General features: G+C 44.0%; 1 long non-coding RNA gene across 1 annotated transcript; it reads right to left on the reverse strand.

Annotated features, from left to right (window-relative positions):
- Positions 1-7740: 7740 nt before the first annotated feature.
- LOC148771648 (uncharacterized) lies at positions 7741-10003 on the reverse strand. The gene is made up of 3 exons (XR_016030268.1): positions 9476-10003; positions 9333-9389; positions 7741-7992 (listed from the first exon to the last, which is right to left on the reverse strand). It is a non-coding gene; the product is annotated as an uncharacterized LOC148771648 (long non-coding RNA).
- Between the last annotated feature and the right edge of the window lie 1435 nt (positions 10004-11438).

Here is an 11438-nt window from a genome sequence, read left to right on the forward strand (position 1 = left end):
GGCTTTGCGGAGCGGCTTGACACGGACTCCTGAAGGATCTAGACCCTTCGCCAGGCACCTCGATAACGACCCTATACCACCAAACTATCGGCCTATTTTGTTCGAATATAATGGCACGTCGGATCCCGCCGAGCACCTGAGTCGGTTCAACAACACAGCGTCACTCCACCAGCTCACTGAACGAGTGAAATGTCGCGCTTTCGTCACCACTCTGGCTGGACCGGCTCAAGCCTGGTTCGGTTTGTTATCGTCCGGAAGCATACATTCCTTTGGGCAATTTGCTAACGCCTTCATGAATCAATTCGCTAGCTCGAAAAAATGCAAAAAGACCTCGCTGTCATTGTTCAGCATTCGACAGAAAGAGAAAGAAAGTCTTCGGAACTACATCAAACGGTTCACTTCAGCCACTTTAGAAGTTCCCACTACTAGCGACGAGGTGTTAATGGCAGCCCTCTCACAAGGGCTGAGGGATGATGAATTCTTTCGAGCTCTAGCATTGGAGCCCTCACCCGATTTCGATAATTTATTGGAAAGAGCATCCAGGTTCATTAATCTGGAGGAAGCCCGACATCAGAAGATAGAAGAATCTCACCAGACATTAAACATGCGGGCCACCGAAGCAAGGAAGGGTAAGGAGCCTATGTTACCACGGAGAGATACAACCTCTGGTCGAGGTAACATCTCGGATACTAAAGGAACCCGATACCAATCATACCAGCCCCTCACGGCACCCCTGTCTCATGTCTTATGCGCAATCGAGAAGAGAGTTGACTTGCGTTGGCCCCGATTCGCCCGAGAAGAGCCCCGCCGAAATCCGGCGCTGGGCACCTTTTGCCGTTTTCATAAGGAATATGGACATATGACAGATGATTGTTCGCACCTGAAAGATGAGGTAAAACGTCTTATCAGAGACAATAAAATTGGGGACTTCGTAAAGATCGACCCTCTCAGAGGACAAAAGCGTGAGGCTCAATTCGGAAACCCTGCGCGGGTGCCGCCTCCACCACCGATGCTGAAACGAGGATACATCCAGATGATTTCAGGAGGACCTACGGGAGGAGATACCCATCGAGCTAGACGACGCCATCTCGGCAACCTCAAGAACAATCATGAAGTCTGCCAGATCTCTGTGTCAAAATGTCGTCAATACCCTACCATCTCGTTTGGACCCGAAGACGAAGTAGACCTCGACGATTTCATTGCGATCCTCTCCTCATCACAATCAATGTCGACGGATACGTCGTAGCCCGTGCTTTTGTCGATTCAGGAAGTTCTGTCGATGTCATATCTTATGAGGGTTTCCTGCAAATGGAACTTGACCTCCCAATCTTCCCTGTCACCACTCCGATATTCGGGTTCACGGGAGGATCCTTGACGCCGATCGGACAAGTTAAGATCCCCGTCACCCTGGGAACACCACCTCGGACGCGTACACAAACTGTCAATTTTGTAATTGTCGAAGGGTCCACCACCTCGTACAACATCGTGATAGGACGGCCAATGATGCACATCTTCCGGGCGATCCCCTCGACTATACACCAAAAACTTAAATTTCCGGTTGACGGAGTAATAGGAGAAGTCCGGGGTGATCAAGCTCAGTCGAGATCCTGTTAAGTCGAGATGGTCAAAGTGGCGGAGAAAGGACGAGGTGATAATTTCACTAAAGAAGACCTAGGGGACGAGAAGCGCCCTCGAATTGACCCGGAAGATAAAGTCGCTCATGTACAGCCCATGATGAGTTGATGACAATTGACCTTGTCCCCGGCATGATGAAGCAAACACGGGTAAGCAAGGACCTGGAACCATCTTTTCGAGACAAATTGATAACACTACTGCAATCTAATGTCGACATCTTTGCATGGCAACCGAGCGATTTGACCGGTATCGCACCTCGTACCGCTGTACACAGGCTTAACCTACGGCCCGAGTGCAAACCCATTAAACAGAAGCGGCGACATTTCGGCACCGAGAAAGACGAGATTATCAAACAAGAGGTCCAACGACTATTAAATATTGGACACATTAGGGAAATCCAGTTCCCCACATGGTTATCCAACGCAGTATTAGTCCAGAAGGCTAATGGACAGTGGCGGATGTGCATCGATTTTCGGGACTTAAACAAGGCTTGCCCAAAGGATGATTACCCCTTACCCCGTATAGACCAGCTCGTAGATGCCACCGCTGGATGCGAGCTACTCAGTATGATGGACGCTTCGCAAGGGTACCACCAGATCCCGTTGGAGGAGAAGGATCAGCCTGCAATTAGCTTTATCACAGCCACTGGTACTTATTGTTATGTGGTAATGCCATTTGGTTTGAAAAATGCAGGGGCTACATACCAGAGATTGATGGATAAGATGTTTCGGGCTCAGCTCGGACGTAACATCGAGGTTTACGTTGACGATGTGCTAGTAAAGAGTAAAAAGCGTTCCACGCATCTCGCTGATTTAGCGGAGACATTCGCCACTCTTCGCCTCTATGGGATGAAACTGAATCCGGCAAAGTGCGCATTCGGGGTGAAGGCCGGAAAATTTCTCGGGTACGTAATCAACCGAGGAGGTATAGAGGTAAACCAGGACAAAGTCGAGGCAGTACTCCAGATGACGCCTCCCCGGTCCATCAAAGAGGTACAATCCTTAGCAGGGAAAGTAGTGGCCCTAGCTCGCTTCATATCACGAATGGCCGATAAAAGTCTGCCCTTCTTCAAGATTCTGAGGAAGACAGTTCAGTTCGAGTGGACCAAGGAATGCCAACTCGCTTTTGAGGCATTAAAGATTTCGCTCACTCGCTTGCCCATCCTTAGCACCCCCGAGAGAGGTGAAACCCTATTCGTTTATTTATCGGTGGGTGAGGAGTCGATTAGCTCAGTCCTGCTCAAAGAAGTAAATAACCAGCAACTACCGATCTATTACATCAGCAAAATCCTCACTAATTCGGAAACTAGGTATTCCGAAGTCAAAAAAATCGCATATGCACTAGTCCTCACTACACGCCGTCTCCGACCCTACTTCCTATCGCATACTATGGTAATCCGCACAAGCCTACCACTCCGACAAACTTTAGGTCAACCCACCGCATCGGGACAAATTGTTAAATGGGCTGTCGAGTTAGGACAATACGAAATCCAATACCAACCTCGTACCTCGGTCAAGGGACAAGCGTTGGCGGACTTCATCCGAGAAACTACCAGAATACCTACGAAAAAAGAATGGAGAATTTCGTGGATGGGTCATCTACGGCAACGGGGGCACGGGCAGGAATCATAATCATCGATCCTATGGGGATAGAAGTCGAATTTGCTATCAAATTGCCACGAGTTTCCAACAATGAGGCGGAATATGAGGCCTTTATCCGAGGTATGGAGATCGCCCAGGAACTCGGCGCACGGGTGGAGCAAGTAAACTCCGATTCTAAACTGGTAATACATCAGTTAGAAGGAGATTACGAAGTTAAAAATGATAGAATGAAAGGATATGTAAACAAAGCAGAGCGGTACAAGAAACTTTCGAGGCTTGCACCGTGCATCAAATCCCGAGAAGCGACAACCAACGAGCCGACTTCCTTGCCAAAATTGGATCATCAGTTGTCGATTGTATCGAAAGGAAGATCTCTATCCTCATTGCCCCCGCCCCAGCACCAGGAATCATGATGATCGACGAAGAACCCGACTGGCGAACACCTTTGTTCGCGCACTTCAGAGGAGAACGAACCGGTACCAATAGAGAGCAACATCGCTTAGCATATAAAGCCAGGAACTTCTACGTGCGACATGGAATATTATATAAAAGGAACTTCACCACGGTGGACGCGAGGTGTTTGGGGAAGCTAAAGATACAACATATCCTCGACGAAGTACACCGAGGAGGTTGTGGTGAACATGGGGGAGCTCGGGCTCTCATACAAAAACTATATCGTGCCGGTTATTATTGGCCCGGTATGAAGAGGGACACCCATCAATATGTTCAACGTTGTGTACAATGTCAGAAGTCCGCCCCCCTTATCCACAAGCCGGGCGAAGAAATGATTATTATGAGCGCCCCATGCCCCTTTGCTCAATGGGGAATCGATCTGGTGGGACCCTTCCCACAAACGACTGGCACGAAAAAATTTCTCATCGTTGCGGTGGACTAATTCACCAAGTGGGTCGAAGCGGAGGCCCTATCAAAAATATCGGAGGATGAGGTCATGCATTTTATCTGGAAGAATATTTGTTGCCGATTCGGCCTTCCTCGGAGTATCGTATCAGATAATGGCACCCAGTAGGGTGCTAATGGCAAGAAAATTCGCGCATGGTGTGAAGAGATGAAGATTACATTGAAGTTTGTGGCGGTCGCACACCCCCAAGCCAACGGAAAAGTCGAATCCACGAACCGAACCATTGTCAACGGCTTAAAAAAGAGGATAGACGAACTAGGAGGGAGTTGGGTGGACGAGATACCCTCAGTCCTTTGGTCTTACCAAACCACCACCAAGGCTGCCACCGCGAGACGCCATTTCGGTTAACCTATGGGACCGAGGCAGTCATCCCAGTGGAGGTAGAAATGGACACACTTCGCATAACCACGTTCGATGAAAAGACAAACGATGATGCCTTGAAAACACAGTTGAATGAGATCTTCGATTTGCGAGAAGCGGCATACTTACACATGGAGCGAAGTAAGCACTTGATCAAGGCTCGATATGACCAGGGGGTACGATCTCGTTCTTTCCAAATCGGTGACCTCGTCCTACGACGAGCTGACGCCCTAAAACACACAGGGAAGCTGGAGGCTAATTGGGAAGGACCATATGTGGTCACAAAATGCCTGGCCGGCGGCGGATACGAGCTGGCAGATATGAAGGGAAAAGCATTGCCACGAGCGTGGAATGAAGTCCATTTGAAGCATTTCTTCGCATAAAAAAAAAAAAAAAAAAAAAAGGGGAGGAGAGAAGAAGTAGAAGAAGTAACACCTTTTGTAAGGCAAATACCATCAATAAACATTTGTTTCACGAGCTGGGCTAGGCCCCGTTGTTTTTTCTCTCCTTATTTGGAGGGTTTCCACGTTAAAAAATTCGTGTGTCATTTACTTTGAGCTATAAAACGAGGCGTTAAATCGCGAGGCGTTAAATCGCGTAATAAACGAGGCGTTAAATCGCGTATAAAACGAGGCGTTAAATCGCGTATAAAACGAGGCGTTAAATCGCGTATAAAACGAGGCGTTAAATCGCGTACAAAAAGAAAAAGGAAAAATATGAATACATCGCATAAAAGTACATAGTTGGAAACAAATAAAATTAGCTAAATATTTTCAGAAGGCTCCACTCTTGCTTCGCCTTGATCCCCGGCAGACGGAAGAGGAGACGAGATAAGGTCCAACGGTGCCTTGTTGAGATTAGCCATTGCAACAACAGTCTCAACATCCCCAACAAAATCGGTAATGATCACTGAAGAGGTCCCCTGGCGAGAGAAGTCTTCAACGAGCTCCCGATGCACTTGTCTCCACCACTCTAAGTCGGGGTCCTCGTTCACATCTCCTTCGAATCCCGGAATCTCGTCATCCGGCAGGTCCTCAGCGAACTCATTCTCGACCAGCGGGAACTCGATGCCAGCACCACTTAAGCGCTTCCGAAAAAAAGAAGCGAGCTAAACCGGACGCTTGTCGGGTGTAAGTCGTCGAACGCCAAAGTCGATGGAAAAAACGACCGACGAACGCCTCCATAAAGCGGAGACCCTCGGACGATCCCGGGAACAGCCTATGCCCTTCCTTCACTCCTTCAGTGAAGTTAGTGGATGCTTGCACCCCAGCTGCAAAGAGCTCATTTGAAAGCTGCTTTGCTTTCTCTTCTAAGCTGGCATTATGAGATGCCAACGAATCCTTCTCGGCCTGCAAAACCTTCAGCTCCTCTTGCAGTTTCCTCACCTCGGCAAATAGCCCCTCTTTCGACGACTCCGCCACCGCCAGACTCTCTTTTAGAGCTCGGACCTCCTTCCGAAGTTGAGTGACCTCCTTCTTTTGATTATCGTATGCCTCGCGCGAGACATCGTCCCACCCTAGAGGGCCCGAAAAGGCGATGGCAAATTGCTACACGTACGAGAAGCTCAAATAAAGTTAGCCGTGAATGAAAAATATAAAGATAAAGACTAACTCGCGCGTACGAAATAAAACCAACCTGCGTGATATTATGTAAAAGTAGCTCGAGCCGGTCACCTTTACTCATCTGCCCGAAGTGGGCAACATCTCGAGGAAAAGCCAAAGCCCGGCAAGCGGCAATGGCGTTCTCTGCATTCTGGCAGAGATGAAGTGCAAAGTTAGGGGGAGGGGTTGACCCGACTGGCCCAAGGGCCAAATCGGCTCTCCTTTTCTTCGAAGTGGGCTGTTTCTCTACCACTTCTTCGGCTGAGGAGGGTGGCGGAGAAGAAGCCACAACTAGAGCCGATGATCGCCGAGGAGGCTCGGGATCCTCAACGCGTGGCCCACCTCGCGGACGCGAAGGCCCGACATTCTTCTTGGAAGGTCTCGGTCTTAAAGCCCCTTCCTCCGAAGATTGTTTCTCGGATTCAGCAGCTAAAGTACGCTGAAACTCGGATGCCTGAAACTCAGGCTCCGGCTCGGACGGACGAGTTGCTGGCTTCTCAGCTCGGAACATCCTCGTCATCCTTAAGTCTGTCCATGGAATTAAAAAAGATATGATGAGCAAATGGGAAAATATCAACAAATATAACTACAGTCAAATAAAAAACAATGATCCAAAATAAACACCGAACCAAGACAAAAATTGATATCATGTCTAGACCCACCTAAATCCTCTCGGGTTAAGGGATGAGTGCCGTTGTCATGGAAGTAGAAGTGGCGAAGTATCGGTGGAAAACACGTGAGACTATCGAGAATACCGTAACTCGGTTGAAAATGAACGATCTGTGACACCCATTTTCTAGTTATACCTAATTAGTATTTTAGAATATGATAGCGGAAGACTTTGAAATATATTAATCGGGAATAGAAAATTCCGACAATTTTTTTTTTTTTTCTTTTAGAATCAGAGTAAGAGTGTTCACATATTACCAAACAACATTCACTTAATCAATTTCACAAACTATGCATGCATGACTAGAGATTAAGTCCCATTTTAGCAAAGTGAGAAAATATTGGACAGTTTCGATCTATCAATTAAACAAATTAATAACTCTCTAACCGCTCATGAAAAACACTTGAAATTTTTACCACATGCTCTAATAAGGACCTAGATAACCTAGTAAAAACAGTTTTTAAATACCTTGAGCCATTTGAAAGGAATAATTAAAATGGTACAACTATACAGTTTGAAAGTCTAAAGCAGGGGAGTGACCTTTGAAAAATCTTTATAAATTCCCTACTGTCTCAAAAATCATAAAATTCTATACTAAAGTACATTAGTAAGTTAGGAGTTTATACCAAGTGGAATAAATCTTTTTGAGTGAGAAAAACTTCGTATTTTGTTGTAAGTACTACAATGACTCTGTTTCAGAGAAGAGTTGGTAAACAATTCGTAATTAATTCATGGCTTATTCAAATAATGCAAACGACCTATCAACGTGAACCTAACAAATAGGCCTATGATGCTGTAAAATTTCATGCAATAATGTATACAAGAGATAATTAACACGAATTATTAAACTACTAGGCAGAACACAACACATAACTAGCCGATGGGCATTTTATAAGGTTTTTAGGAAAACTTGCCCTAAAGTTACATAAGTTTTTGAGGAATCATCATAACATATATCAAAATAGGTAATCTTAATCCTATGTCACATTACACATTATGCATCAATAGTAAGTTCCTCCAATAGGCGGAAGGGAACGATAATAAACACCTAAAACGGTGTCGAATGTCTTTAAAAGCAAAGTGTACAAATAAAACCACATTAGTATATTAAGAGCACCCAAAATCCACCATGCCTCCATATGAACTCTTCTCCCGATCCACGAACTCAACTTCAACCACGATCCTCGGGCTCGAAATCGGGTAATCCTACAAGCAATTCAACACCTATATGAGTCTTTGAGACTCAATGATAATTCCATAAAATATCAAATACACTTAGACAAGGAATCATATAATCATACATCTACATACATATACAAGTATACATATACCTCAATCATCATTTCTTTAAGAAATTTACCGATTTACCTTTACCTTCTCGGTTTACCTCTTAGACCCTTTTCGATTTACCTCTTAGACCTTCATTTCATCATTTCATAAGGAATAAGAGGAGATCCCTTACAAGGGAGTCAATCTTTTACACATACATTCATTCATGTACTCATACAATGTGTGAGAAAATCATTTTCTTTAGTCGGATATCCTTTGAAAAATCAAGTAAAACCATAGACAATAAGCCTTCATTTATTTAGAACCCGTTTCATAAGTGGAATCAAACCACACACTCTTCATTTCATTTTTGGAGTACCGGTCCCTCATACCCCGTGCTTATTCGATCTATGTTTTACAAGATTTTCCAACTTTAAAAACGTGCAAGTGAAGTTAGTATATACTCTTCATTTCACATATTCAAAGTTAGCTTTCACATAAGCACACATATTTTCACATATTTCACAAAAGGCACATAGTTTAGTCACAAAATCACTAAAGCAAGTAAGACACATAAAAATTCAAGCAAAGAGCATAGATCACATATAGCAAAACAACTCAAAGCATTCGGTTATTTATAATTACTATCTCCAAGTTTTATTAATTAAAGTTCAAGCGCTCTTTCTCAAGAGCCTTGAAGTTTTCTTTCAAGTAGCACCAAAATTCCATTTACTCCATTTTCTTTCCAAAATATTCGAACCATCAACAATTCAATTACACAAAATTCCATTTTTATTAATCTTGTTCTCGATTTTTATCTTCGTATATTATCTTATTACTCATAGATCATAAACCATGGATCGTAAGCTTCCTCGACCCGGAGGGAGTACACTTACAACCACGTAGGTCGATATATATATACACATAGAAACATATACTTATATATAGCACATATAGATTATAAATAAACCATGGATCAAGTACTTTCTTCGACCACGCAGGTTTACGAAAACCATGGATCGAAGTTTCCTTAAGATCACGCAGGTCTAGTATATATATATTTACATATACATAAATAAAAATTAAATTATCATATTATTCTTAGTTCTTCAAGATTATTTCAATTAAAGCTTAGATCATTACATGCATGGATCATCTAACAATAAACAAGCAAAGTAATACAACTTCCCTAATTTTCGGCCATTAAGAACAAAGAAGGTGAAAGAAGAAATAATATTGGTGAAGAATCACTTGTAGCAAGAATATGAAATTCTCACCTAGTTTCTCTTGAGAATATGAAGGAATTGGTGAATTGAATAACCCACTACAAGAACCTTGAAGAAATTATAAAGAAATTAGAAGGAAACATTAGGGAATTTTCGAAATTGAAAGGGAAGAAGAAAAATGAAAGCTTTCTTACACTTCTAGTTGAAGAAACTTCTTTTTGGAAATGAGGTTAGATTTTGAGCTTCCTACACTAATAATTTCGAAATGGAGGAGAAGAAGAGAGAGAATGATGTTTTCTTAAGAGCTTTAAGATATGGTGGAGAAGATGAAAATTCATTTGGGTGTTGGGTTCTATTTATAGAGCTTTGCAAGCATTTGGGGGTGTTCTTGGAATTTCCTCTTTAGGTGGGTTGGATTGGAGATGGTTCTATGGCTTGAGCTTGAGTAAAAATGGAGTCTTGGTGAGGGGATGGTGGTGATGGCCGAATTTAGGGAGAGAGGAAGAAGAAAGAGAATGGGTTTCAAATGCTTAGGTGGAAAGAGAGAGAAAGTGGGTCTTGAATTAAAAGGTAAAGTGAAGTACCATTCTCAATGAAGAAGGTACAAGCCACTTAAGCCTTCAATTATCCCAATTAATGAGTCTTTCTACATTAAAGAATTGTACACATGGAAAATAAAATCCATGTGTGTCTCCACATGGCCGAAAATTACAAGAAGAGTGGAGAAAATTTTATTTCTAAGTTTATTCACTCATTTAATTATCTAATATGCACGAATTTATTCTTTTTCTAAAAATTTAGTGTATGCATAAATATATTCCAACTATCCAAATTAAATTCTAGAATGCAATAATCTAATTAAAATATGAAATTTTTCAATTAGTTATTTTTCGTGTGAAATTTTCAAATATTCGATTCTCATAAATCAACTAATCACATAATTTAAGTCACACATAAAGTTCATCAAGAATGCATGTATAACTAGGCTAGCTCATAAAGAAATTATCCTATTAGCACACATAAAATTTCTAAACGTAAAATCTACTTATGAAACATAATAAAAATATAAAACGAGTTATCCGAAAGGGCAGGGTGTTACACGATCATTTTCAGAAGCCAGTCATCAATCGCTAGGGGTTTTCCCCTCCTCTTTTCGGGCAAAGTGGCGAGCCAAGGACACAGATAAGGAGTGTCAATGGGAGCCGGTGCGTCCGTCCTTAGAAGAGGAAATCGCAATGCATCTTGCTCAGCAGGCGTAGCTTGGAGTGAGAGTGTAGCGGGGGTAAGGTAAGTGGCCGCCAGAGAGGAAGCCAAACCGGCCGCGTAAGCGCAGCTAAGCTAATATGCACCGGAGAAAGCCAGGTGTCGTAGGTAAGCTCTATTCGGTCCGGAGCATTGATTCCCCATAACGAATAGGCTAGCTCTATCTTTCAATTACCTATCCTGTGCTCGATAAGGTCCCTCAGTTCCTCGGGAGCACCTCGAGGTCTATTTAGTTGTCTTACATGAGACTCGGGATATTCCCCACTACATGGCATGACACCTTTCGCTCATCCATTCCGCCCGCCCGTCCAGACGCGGTGCCTTTTCTCATTATCATCTACCGCCCTTTCTTTCCTCCCGGCTATTCACGCATGAAGATTGTCGTATGTATGCTCGACTTCGGTTGCCGGTGTATAGTATAGGTAAGGAGTACATTATGGCAGGATCAGTCACCCGGGCAAAGAACCCTCCTCCAAGAAGAATTGTGCTATGCCCCCCCCGATCCCTATAGAGCGAAAGAGCTGCCTGGTGATCCCTAGGTTGCAGCACGTCCGGTCGTTAACTCCTCGCGCCGCTGCCGCCGTTTCTAGGACCGACCGACGCCTCACCTGCACAGGTACCTACGTAGTGTAGTGTCAGTCGCACATTCAACATAGCGTTCGGACTCATGTGCCTTCCAGAACCAGGGGTTTTCGAGCCTGCTGCGTACGATTAGCCAGCCTTGCGGCGGCAAAAGGATTAGACGTCCCCCCATGCTATGGTTCCCTGCGGTCCAAACCCGGTGCCGCATTAGGTTAGGGAGCTGGACGATAATAGCTCCTCCGCATCCCAAAGCGCGCTGCCCTCCTAGGCGCGCAACACTAAGTAATCCAAGCCAACCCACATTACTGACTA

The sequence above is a fragment of the Erythranthe guttata genome, chromosome 3 (assembly GCF_056151865.1).
Source record: "Erythranthe guttata isolate IM_541 chromosome 3, IM_541, whole genome shotgun sequence".
Classification (NCBI taxonomy): Eukaryota; Viridiplantae; Streptophyta; class Magnoliopsida; order Lamiales; family Phrymaceae; genus Erythranthe; species Erythranthe guttata.